Below are 12,170 nucleotides of genomic sequence, written 5' to 3' on the forward strand. Positions count from 1 at the left end.
CGTTTTCAGTAAAGAAATATAAAATATTCTTTTGTTGTTTAATAAGTGAGTACCGAATCTTTATACGACCTGCCTCGATCCGACATCTCCACGCCTTCCGTCTCAAAAAGAACCACGCCACTCTATCGTCTCGCGAGAAAGAGCTACCGGCACTTGTAACGCTTTCCAGTTGGTTACCGTATTATAGCTGATTATTGTGTGGCGCGAGAAGTCGCGCCTGGCGCCCAACAATTTAGCGTATTGGGAAGTTACCGTTCTTGCAAGCTACCGCTATCGTATCGAAGGCAACCTCGATCGATATTAGGGGATACCGTATACAAGATACCGCTATCGTGTCGAGAGCAATCTCGCCCGATATTTGGGGGATACCGTCTATGAGTTACCGTTCTCGCTTCGAGCGTAAGCCTCGAGCGAGTGGGGGATACCGTATGCAAGCTGCTGATACCGTATCGAGAGCATTCTCGAGAAATATTGAGACTACCGTTCTAATAACTATCGCATCTAACTGGAAGAGCGTTACTCGTTACCGCGTATACTGAGCTTTCCGTTTAATTGAGCGTAGCCCCCTCGGACCTGGCGTTCCCGAGGGAAAGCGACGTTGCAAATTTTGGACAGTAGTGTGTGAGCGAGAAAGTAAGAGAGAGCAGTGAGAGATTTGGCGCGGAGAGTTTCGGATGTACGACCGAGCGATTTAGAGAGAGTGTGAGAGATTCGAGTCTTGGAACTGCGTGTCGCGAGGAGAGTGATTACGAGTTACTCGATTGGTTATTGTACCGAGCTAGACAATATATTTATTTGTGCAATTGAACACATCGTAAACTCAGTAGACTATCCCTACGAGCCAATCCCGACATCCCGACATCCTTAAAGCGAGAATACCCAGAGTTACGAGTGAGCGAGCAAACTTAGCAGACGTAGAGTCTCTATATACCTCTTGGTTAACATTCAGAAGTGGGATAGGTCTGAAAAAGATACAGTGATTGTGATCGGTACTGTGCGATGGCGTCGAGAAAGGATCCAAGTGAAGACGCGAACGATACTTCCCGATGGAACGATCTAGAAAGCACGATTCGGCCACAGGATCAAGATGGCGGCGTAGCATACCGGAAGACGCGGGAAGACAGAGAAGATGGCGGAGAGGCGAGAATATTCCCGGAAGTGGTAAAAGATTCACGGCGGTCGCGAAGAGGATCGATCGATGAGCGACAGAGTGTGATTACCGTCGATGAAGTCGGCGACAACGACGAGGGTGCGCCGGGCGGATCGTCCACGGACGCGCCAATCGGTACTAGAAGATGTAATCCGAGCCATGAAACGCGAAGACGGCGGGAACACCGACGCCATGTTGGTCAAGTTGCTCGCACGCGCGCTCTTGAACGAACAACCACATAAGGAAGTACCACTGTATCATGTGATACCAGACTTAAGTAAGAACATCGAAAACTTTACGGGTGACGGTAAAGGAGTGCGACCTAAGGATTGGATAACTAATATCGAGAGTATGCGCAAAATTCATAAGTGGCCAGAGAATTACGCGTTAGAAACGGCACGCATGCACTTACGAGGAGGTGCACGAGATTGGTATCGCGCACGCGCTTCGACTTTGGTGGACTGGGAGACTTTCAAGTTGGCATTTGAGGCTACGTTTGTGGTGCCAGATAGTACTTCCGATCGATGGCAGAAAATGATCGATCGAGTGCAGTTGAAGGACGAATCATTGAGTGCATATTTTCATGCGAAGACAAAGCTTTGTATAGATCTGCGACTAGACTTTCGCGACATTAAGGAGCAAGTGTTCGATGGGTTGTGGTCAAGAGAATTGTGTATCTCCGTGATGGCGAGGAATCATTATTCGCTAGACGACTTGCTACATGATATTGTGGCTAATGAACGTGTGTTATCCCAGCGTGCAGCTAGAATACGCTCTGGTAAGCCGAAGCCACAAGGAACTCCATTAACAAAGACGGTGAATACCGATAAGGAGAGCAAGCCGGGATCGTCATCAAACAACACCAAAGCGTCCAATCCGGACAAGCGACCTTCCGTAAAGAACGACGAGGGACAACCGAAGTGTTACAACTGTAAAGCGTTCGGACACATTGCACGTGATTGTCCCGAAGAGCCACGCGAGTTAATCTGCCGACAGTGCAAGAAGAAGGGTCATACACAGCGCCATTGCCCTGAGGCTAAATCACCGAATAAAGCAGAGGTGAACACAATCGACGAGGTGAATAGTAGCACGATCGAAAAATATGTGAAACTAGTGAAGATTAATGGCCGACAAGTACGAGCGTTGATTGACCCTGGAAGTTCCGATTGTACTGTGAAAGCAACGAGAGTATTAATCGAGAGATTCGAAGTGATACCGGTGCAGTCAGAGCTGAAGGGTTTTGGACCGGCCCATTACGTAGTAGCATCGCCGGGACTTGTTAAAGCAGAATTAAACGTTGATGACGTTGTAGTACCGGACGTGCTAGTGCGGGTAGTGCCGGACGATACGCAGAGCTACGACATGATCATCGGGCGCTCGTTCACCGAACAGCCGTACGTGGAATACCGCAAGAGTGGAGACGAGTTAACCTTCACGATACGAGAGGATTCGTTTCTATCAATCATTGAACCAAGCGAGACCGAGAGAAGAGTGAAGTGCGTTACTGTAACGAATGACGTGATAATACCACCGTCATCAATACAACTCGTTAACGCCATAACCGACACTGAACGTCACGAACTGATGGTGCTAAATACAGGAGTCTCTCAAGGAACTGTGACCAAAGGGCAGCGTCTAGAGCGAGGCGACGTTACACGGATGCCCGTAATACCAAGGATGGAGAAGAAGGAACCCATCACACGTCAGGACTTGATCATCGGAGAGGACCAACCAGAGGAAGTGATTGAAGAACTCGTGCGTATCATGAACGAGTACCGTGACTGTGTCGCAATCAACCTTTCGGAGTTGGGCCAGGCAACGAATAGTGTAATGGACATTGAAGAAATACCGGGTAGTAAACCAGTGATGTCAAAACCCTATAGAGCTAGTAATTCCGAGCGAGAGGAAATTAAGCGTATCATTCAGGAATGGCGTGACGCGGGAATAGTGCGAAACACAGACTCACCGTATGCGAGTCCAGTGCTGTTAGTTCGAAAAAAGAATGGCGATGCGCGACTAGTAGTAGACTTTCGAAAGCTTAATCGGCAAACGGTTCGCGTACCTTTTCCTATGCCAAATCCGGATGACCATCTAGAACAAGTAAGAGACTGCGCACTGTTTATTACACTCGATTTGGCACACGGTTATTTGCAAATTCCGTTGACCGAACAGGCAATGCCGAAGACTGTGATAATTACTCCGGACGAAACAGTAGAATTCACGCGAATGATTTTTGGATTATTGAACGGACCAGCGTATTTTACTAAAGCGATGAAGAAGGCATTAGGGCTACTAAGAGAGAGAGTAGTATTATTCTATTTAGATGATATATTTATACCAGGACGCGATTGGATTGATTTGCGCGAGAGATTAGTACTGACGTTACAAGCGTTACGAGAGGCGGGATTAACGATTAAGTTAGGTAAATGCAGATTTCTCCAGAGACGAGTTAGCTACCTAGGATTTGAGATATCGAGCGAGGGTATTGAACCGGGAGAGTCGAAAGTGAAGGCAATCATTGATTATCCGACCCCGACGAATGCTCACGAGACGCGACGATTTATAGGTATGGCTAGCTTCTTTAGGCGATTTATTCCAAGATTTGCACAATTGGCCGCGCCGTTACATGAGTTACTAAAAGGCGAAGCTAAGTTCGAGTGGGGCGAAAAAGAGCAACACGCGTTTGAAAAACTGAAAGGATCACTGTCGAATAAACCGGTATTGCAGCCATTCAATCCCGAACGAGTAACTGAGTTACATACCGATGCTAGTGCTCTGGGACTAGCGGCGATGATGTTTCAACGCGACGAACATAAGCGTTTACGTTTAGTCTACGCGATTAGTTGACGAACGAGCGAACTCGAGAGGAATTATCATTCTAGTAAGTTAGAACTTTTGGCGATCGTTTGGGCGATTACGCGATTGCGACCGATGCTAATAAACATTTCGTTTACCATAGTCACAGATTGTCAAGCGCTGTTATATTTAAGTACTCAGAAAACTGTAAACCCGCAAGTAGTTCGTTGAAATAACACGTTGAGCGAGTTTGATTTTAACATTACGCATAGACCGGGAACGAAACTGGTACATGTAGATGCGTTAAGCCGAGCGCCAGTAAGCAAGGGCGAACAGATGGACGAGTGTGGTATGTTTACGTTAGTGAATGAACACGACGAGATTGCGATGAATCAGCATAGCGATGAAGCGATAAAACGGAAAAGTGCTATACTTAGAAAAACCGCGAGCGATAGAAGTAAGCATGAAGTAAGCGAGATAGAGGATTATGAGCTAGTGAACGGAATAGTATACAAACGACGAGGGGACCGATTACTCTTTGCAGTACCACGTACGATGAGGAAGAGCCTAGCTATACGCTTCCATGATTTAAAAGGCCACCCCGGACTGGATCGGACACTAGCAATGCTAACGGAACATTATTATTATCCAGGAGTGAGAAGGTACATACGTCAACACATTGGAGCTTGTCTACAGTGTGCGCTGACGAAGATCAAGACCGGCAGACAAAGCGGATTGTTACACCCTATCCCACCGGACGAACGACCATTTGCTGTAATTCATGTGGACCACACGGGACCGTTTGTGACAACAAAAAAGGGCAACAAGTATATATTCGCAATAATCGATAACTTGACCAAATATGTAATTCTACATGCAACCAGAGACACGAAAGTGAGTGGAGTGATACGAGCATTGGAAAAATTCGTTTTGGACCATGGGGCTCCGCGTAAAATAATCTCGGATCGCGGGACATGTTTCACGTCCAACCGGTTTGCTAACTTCTGCAAAGAACATGGAATCCATCATACTCTGAATTCGCCACGCCATCCCCAGGCCAACGGCCAAATAGAGAGGATAAACTTTACCTTGATACCAGTGCTACAAGCGAGCTTACGAGACGACGAAGAACGAGATTGGGATACCAAATTACCAAAGGTTCAACAGCAACTTAATGACGCACCTAGTGCAACGACTGGGCGAGCACCTTTCGAGCTACTTTATGGTTACCAGGCTCGACGGAACGAAGGGGAAATACGGAAGATAACGGACGAGAGTGCGACGTACACGAAACCAGGGGAACTGCAACAGGCAGCCTGAGAGAAAATCGACAGCGAGCAACAACGAGTGAAGGAGCGCTATGATCGGAATCGCGCGAAGAACGTTCGATACAACGTTGGGGATATAGTACATATGAGGGTTGCACCCACCCCGACCGGCGAGAGCACGAAATTACAGTGTAAATACCGAGGGCCACTATTAATTACAGAGAAACTACACGAGGACACCTACAGAGTAGCTGATCTGCGACAAGAAGAGCCAGGACGTCGATATGCCTCCACGGCACATGCTAGTCAATTAAAAATTTGGCGACCACACATAGAAGACAATAATACATCTGAAGATGAAAGCGACGAGGAATACGAGCCGCCGGATTCAACCGAAGATAACGAATCTGCACAAGAGGAAAACAGGGATCCAGAACATACCGATAGCAGGGAGAGTAATACGACACAGGCAGGTGGTAAAACAGAAGAGGAAGACGCCGAAGAGGGAGTGAATGGAAAGTCACAGCCACGACGTTCGAGAAGAGATAGACGAATTCCTACACACTTAAAGGACTACAAGACACAATTACCCGAGGACGAGTAATTACTAGGATGGCCGAGTGATAACAATAGCGAGTGAGCGTAGCGAGAGAGTAGAGAGGAGCGACGAGAGATGGCGTTAGTAAGAGCGAGAGTGGCGGCATGAGGCTGCGCGATGTGAGGACAGTAGAGCGAGAAAGTAAGAGAGAGCAGTGAGAGATTTGGCGCGGAGAGTTTCGGATGTACGACCGAGCGATTTAGAGAGAGTGTGAGAGATTCGAGTCTTGGAACTGCGTGTCGCGAGGAGAGTGATTACGAGTTACTCGATTGGTTATTGTACCGAGCTAGACAATATATTTATTTGTGCAATTGAACACACCGTAAACTCAGTAGACTATCCCTACGAGCCAATCCCGACATCCCGACATCCTTGAAGCGAGAATACCCAGAGTTACGAGTGAGCGAGCAAACTTAGCAGACGTAGAGTCTCTATATACCTCTTAGTTAACATGTAGTTAACTAATATTTTTATAAATAAATATAAATTTACAGTTTTTTTCCTGATTTTTACATATGCAAAATAACATGTTGAATAACTTATAGAAATATGTTTTTGCTCTGTTCTTTTGATAAAGCTAAATTATACCTCAGACAAAACGCAATATTTACAAAATATTTATAAAATATTTATAATATTTATTTAAATATTTTATAAATATTTATCCAAATATTTTATAAATATTTTTGTGGTCTTAGATTTGACAAATCATAAAGATTTATCATAAATATTATAAAAATATTTATAAATATTTACAAAATATTACTTATACAAATCTTTATCTTTTATTTACCATAAATATTATATAAAATATTTAATCTATATTTTAATATGTTGAATAAAGATTTTTTCTTCGTATATATAAAATATGTGTAAAATATTTATATAATATTTTGAAAAAATAAATATTAATAAATATTAATAAATATTTATCATAAATATTATGTGCTGCCTGGGATGATTATAAAATATTGATAGTATAAATTATATAAAATATTATATTAATTTTAATAATGTTGTTTATTAACCAATCTTTAAATAATGATAGTTATAGGTAGCAAGGTGTCGTCCACTAGACCTCAATAATTTGTCATTTGAGGTCAAATCGTCAATTATTACAAAGAATTATAGTTAACGTCAGTAATTAGTCACTAATAAAATCTTATTAATACGTCGTAAAATGATCAATTAACTGACGTTATTAATTAGTCAAGAATATGACGTCGGAAATACGTTGTAGGATGAATAAATGACTGACGTAATTAATAGGTCAAAAAATGACGTTACTATTACGTCTTAATTTGGTAACATGACGTCTGCGACCTTAAATGACGAATTATTGACGTCGTATTAACGTCACCTTGCTATCTGGGATATTATTGCTACGTCGTTTATATTATTGACAGCATGGTCATAAATTTAGCGTTGTTACGACTAAAACACTCCATTGTAGATGGCCCTTTATTCCGCACCATGTGATTTCAGCCTTAGCGCTCTTATGCTATGCATATGCAAGTTATGCCATTTCGTCCCAGTGAACACATTTTATATCGGCAATGTAACATGGAAGTTACATGTAATTTAACATTGTTATTCTTGTGATATGTATAAGTGCTATATGACATGGAAATAACCTGTTACGTAATATTTGTTATACGCAAGTGATATAGCTGTTATACATCGTTTTGGCGTTACAGTTATTCAACAAAAATTGTATAATCGTAACATAACACGTTCGTTTCAATGTTATTACGAAACGATGCGTCGTAGTTGACTCAAAAATCAGACAACATTATAACATTCTGAATGACAGATCTATTTGATAATAAAAAAAGTTATTATAAAGATAATGTTTTCAAAAATAACGGTTTGTCTACAATTACTGCGCACAAAAAATGCACAAAATCTAAATTCATCATGTGCTGAACAAAAACAGAATAATATAAATGTATACTATTCAATTTTTCTTAAAATTATGATCTATATAGTTAACCATCTAATTAATCATTTGAACGCTTCAAAGATTAGTGCTAAATAGATCGCAATTTCCATCAAATTATTAAGGGGTTACACCAATCTAGCGGGAAAAAAATTCAATTTTTTTTTATTACATTTTTTTGAAGCTTTAAGTTTCAAGAATATATCCTGAAAGTTTTATGTTGATATCTGAAAAAATGCCGGAATTACAGAAAGTTGAGTAAAACGGGATCGAGCATTCGAGTGCTCGAATTGGAGCAATATCAGTATAAATCGCCACTGGACGATGATGTGATTAAAGCCATTCATCCAATATTTGAAAACAACTTTCTAGTGATAATTTACTGAAGAAATGCGTCGGTGGATTTACGCAAAACGTTAACAAAAGTTTAAACAATCTGATTTGGCGCATAGCACCAAAAGTGCAGCACAGCGGTGCACACGTTGTGCAAATTGCTGCCAATATTGCTGCATATACATTTAATAAAGGTGCTGCCGCACATTTATTAATGATAATAAAAGAATTGTGCTGCATATTGCGAAAATCAAGACCGAGCGCGCATCGATGTGGCCAAAGTACGAGCGCAGAAAGCGACGCGCAAAGAAAGGATTGCTCGCCGTCAACAAAAGTCTTCATAAAACGCTGCTGCTATTAATGTGGAAGGAATCTCATATGGCCCCGAAATTGCGGGAGCGTCCCAGATGCGCACAGTAATAAACGGACACAGCAGGCTGAGTGAAACGGACACAGTAATAAACGGACACAGACCAAACGGACACCCCAGCTAGCAAAATGACGCAAACTTTGCGCGAAATTTGCCGCAAACTCGAGCAAACCTTTGCAACAAAATTACGACAAGGTGTGTCCGCATTAAGCTTAGCTTTTGTTGGCAAGTCTTGTTGTAAATAGTATGACGCATATTTTATGCAAATAACAGGGTAAAATTTGCTAGTAAAACATAATAACAAATTTGCAGCAAGAACAAGGCAAACCTTGCTGTACACAATATGATAGCAAATTTGTGGCAAGAATAGAGCAAACCTTGCTGTACATAGCATAATAGCAAATTTGTGGCAAAAACGAGGCAAATATTGCTATGCACAATATGATAGCAAATTTGTGGTAAGAACAGGACAAATATTGTTGAAATTTAGATCAACAAAAATGATTATTAGACTGAAATATTAGACTGATTAGTCCAATATCAAATGTTAATGGTGCAATCATACTTGGTTCTCTGTTCTCGACGAGCCCTTTTTATTAATCCAGTAGGTAAATCTTTTTCACGAGAAATGCGCCATCTCGAGATAGATAGTAAAGTCAGAAATAAATTTTAAAACCCGATAATGCAATCCTGTTATTTGCATAAAATGTGCGTCATACTATTTGCGACAAGCATTGCCAACAAAAACTAAGCTGTTTACACACCTTGTCGCAATTTTGTTGCGTAAGTATGCTCGGCAAGTTTTATTTTGTTCTTGCTACTAATTTGCCGTTATTATGTGCTTAACAAGATTTCCTGTTTCTGCCATAAATTTATTGTCATGTCGTGTAGCAAGGTTTGCTTTGTTATTTGCTTAAATTTTGCATTTTATCGTGTCGGAACTAATCTTGTAATTTCTATACGTAATATTTATGTACAAGTCTTTCTCTGTTATTTGCAGCATCGTGTGATGAAAACTTTTGCCGTAAATTTGCTCGAAACTTTTAGAAAACAAAGCAACAGACAATTACTTGTCATAAAATTGTTGTCAAAATTGAAACAATCCTTGCTGTAAAGCTTTCACGATATGTGATTTTAACAGGCCTGGCTAGCTGGGACAGTAATAAACGGACACAGTAACAAACGGACACAGACCAAATGCGCACAGAGCGAAACGGACACAGTGCGAAACGGACACAGTAACAAACGGACACAGACCAAATGCGCACAGAGCGAAACGGACACATACCAAATGCGCACGGACCAAATGCACACGGACCAAATGCGCACACTGCACATGCGCACACTGCACGTGCGCACGGACTAAATGCAATCCATGTACATTGCAAGCAGAGTAAAGTCCACATAGATTAGCGACTTGGACGGGGTGGGTGTGGGAGGGGGGCCGAAGGCCCCCCTTGCACCCTCCCGTGTGTGTGTGTGTGTGCGTGCAAAGCATTCACTGCATCACATGGGTTTGCGACTTTCCGTGTATGCATTTGGTCTGTGCGCATGTGCAGTGTGCGCATTTGGTCTGTGTCCGTTTCGCTCTGTGCGCATTTGGTCTGTGTCCGTTTGTTACTGTGTCCGTTTCGCACTGTGTCCGTTTGTTACTGTGTCCGTTTCGCACTGTGTCCGTTTATTACTGTGTCCGTTTGGTCTGTGTCCGTTTGTTACTGTGTCCGTTTCACTCAGCTTGCTGTGTCCGTTTATTACTGTGCGCATCTGGGACTCACTCGAAATTGCCGACTAGAGGTAAAGTGCAAAATTCGGCTGTTAACAATAGTAGAACTAAACTTGAAACTTTAAACGCGTTTCTCTCGAAACATGGTTTTCAGTAGTATAGGGGCAGCCATGGGGCGTCAAAACAAACCCCCACTCCTCGCCCTCACAGCGGGGAGTGTCTGCCCCCCTTCCCCCCCCCTGTTTGGGGCAGCCATGGTGCATCAAAACAAACCCGAACTTCTTCCTCGGCCTGATGTCAAACCTAACTCCCTTCCCCCGTCTGGGGCCTGGTGGGGAAGACTAGACGCTGTGACGTCACGAGTTTGAACGGCGCGTTTTGATTGGCACCCCATGGCTGCCCCAAGTCTTGATTGGGTACCCTGAGTTTGTGACGTCATGATTTTGAACGGAGGGTTCTGATTGGATACCCCATGGCTGCCCCGAGTCTTGATTGGTACACCATGGCTGCCCCGAGCCTTGATTGGCTGCCCCTGAGTATACTACTGGATTTTGAATAGGAAAAAGCAGATCTTAGTGCCGAGCGTTTTACCCCAGCGGGGGTGCGGCTCGAACAGGTACGAGTTTTTGTAAAATGGGTCAATAGGTTTATAGGTCAAGTATGCTTTGTGAGCGCGAGAGAGAGAGAGAACTTTTTGCTATTATGTAGTGATACCTAAGGTAAAAACAGGTGCGAGTATAATTTTTGACTCGGATATAGGAAAGAGTTATATATTATAGAGTGGGAGCGAGAAAGAAATAGACATTGCTTAAAATTACAAATAAAATATTTATTAATATAGCTTACTTTTTAGGAATACAAAATTGTACATGGCAGCACGCTTGAGGTTTTACACATTTTTTAATTTCTTTACACGAAAAAATTTTATTAAATATTTTTACTATTTGTCTGTCGTTGAGCTCACAATTGGAAGAAAATAAATTGAGAAACCGATTAAGATTATAACCACGAGACATAAAATATAGAAAAACACAGCAGTATTGTCCGCAAGTTTGTGAGAGTAATCCTTGTAGTGGCACGGTGTTCCATCGGTACTTCGCTGAGTTTCGTCGCAGTCGTAGGAGGAATCTGGAGTCCAAGGGTGGTAATCCGTAGCTATCGAAATATGTTCCTGTTCCGCGTTCATCGACGTAAAACGCGACCCAGTGTTCGCCAGGTTGATTGTGATTGTCTGTGTTAGCGACGATTGCTGTCGATCTCGTCCACACCCTCGGTAGTCTGTCTGCAGGATAGACGCCGACATACTTGACATTCAGTTGTCGCAACGCACGTAAAATTTCCAGTGAATTCATACGAAGGCGACGACCGGGAGAGTGGAATCGTTTGCATAATTTCTGGGTTCTCTTTAGCCGTGCGTTCGTTTTCTTTCTCTTCGTCTGTTGTCGGATCTTCGACTTTTACTTCTACGTTTTGTATGATTTCTCCTTCTTCTTCCTCTTTTTCTTCGTCGACGACGTCGTTAGTCGAGAGACTGGCGTGACTCGAGTTTCGGCTAGATGGCTCGTTTAACCAACGTTTTAATTTGTGAGCGTTACGTAACGCACAATTAAATTTTGCGTTAGCTCGAAGTCCGTGATGAGTACAGCGGTGACCGTACTCGTCGACATCAGGCAAATATTTTTATGCCGGAGAATCTGCTTCCAGATTATATATGTTTCTGGAGAGAAGATCACGCAAGTAACTTGCTTTTTCATGGCCTCTGGTAAAGATGCAGCGAGCCCAGCGGGTAATGTCACGTAGTTGGCTTACAAAAAACTTTGGATTAGCTTCACCGTCGAACCACTCGATACCGTGGTAATTCTGTGAAAGCCAATTGTTTTCACGTCTTGAACTTTCGGGTAATTCTTCAAACGAGCAAGGAGGCAGTGTAATCCAATGGCCGATGATTGCTGCGTCGAGTGCGACAACTGCGATCTCTTTAGAAGTAAATTTT

General features: G+C 42.7%; 1 pseudogene; it reads right to left on the bottom strand.

Moving 5' to 3' along the window:
- Positions 1 to 11,117: 11,117 nt before the first annotated feature.
- LOC118647472 lies at positions 11,118 to 11,650 on the bottom strand (annotated as a pseudogene).
- Between the last annotated feature and the right edge of the window lie 520 nt (positions 11,651 to 12,170).

This window comes from Monomorium pharaonis, chromosome 9 (assembly GCF_013373865.1).
Source record: "Monomorium pharaonis isolate MP-MQ-018 chromosome 9, ASM1337386v2, whole genome shotgun sequence".
NCBI lineage: Eukaryota > Metazoa > Arthropoda > Insecta > Hymenoptera > Formicidae > Monomorium > Monomorium pharaonis.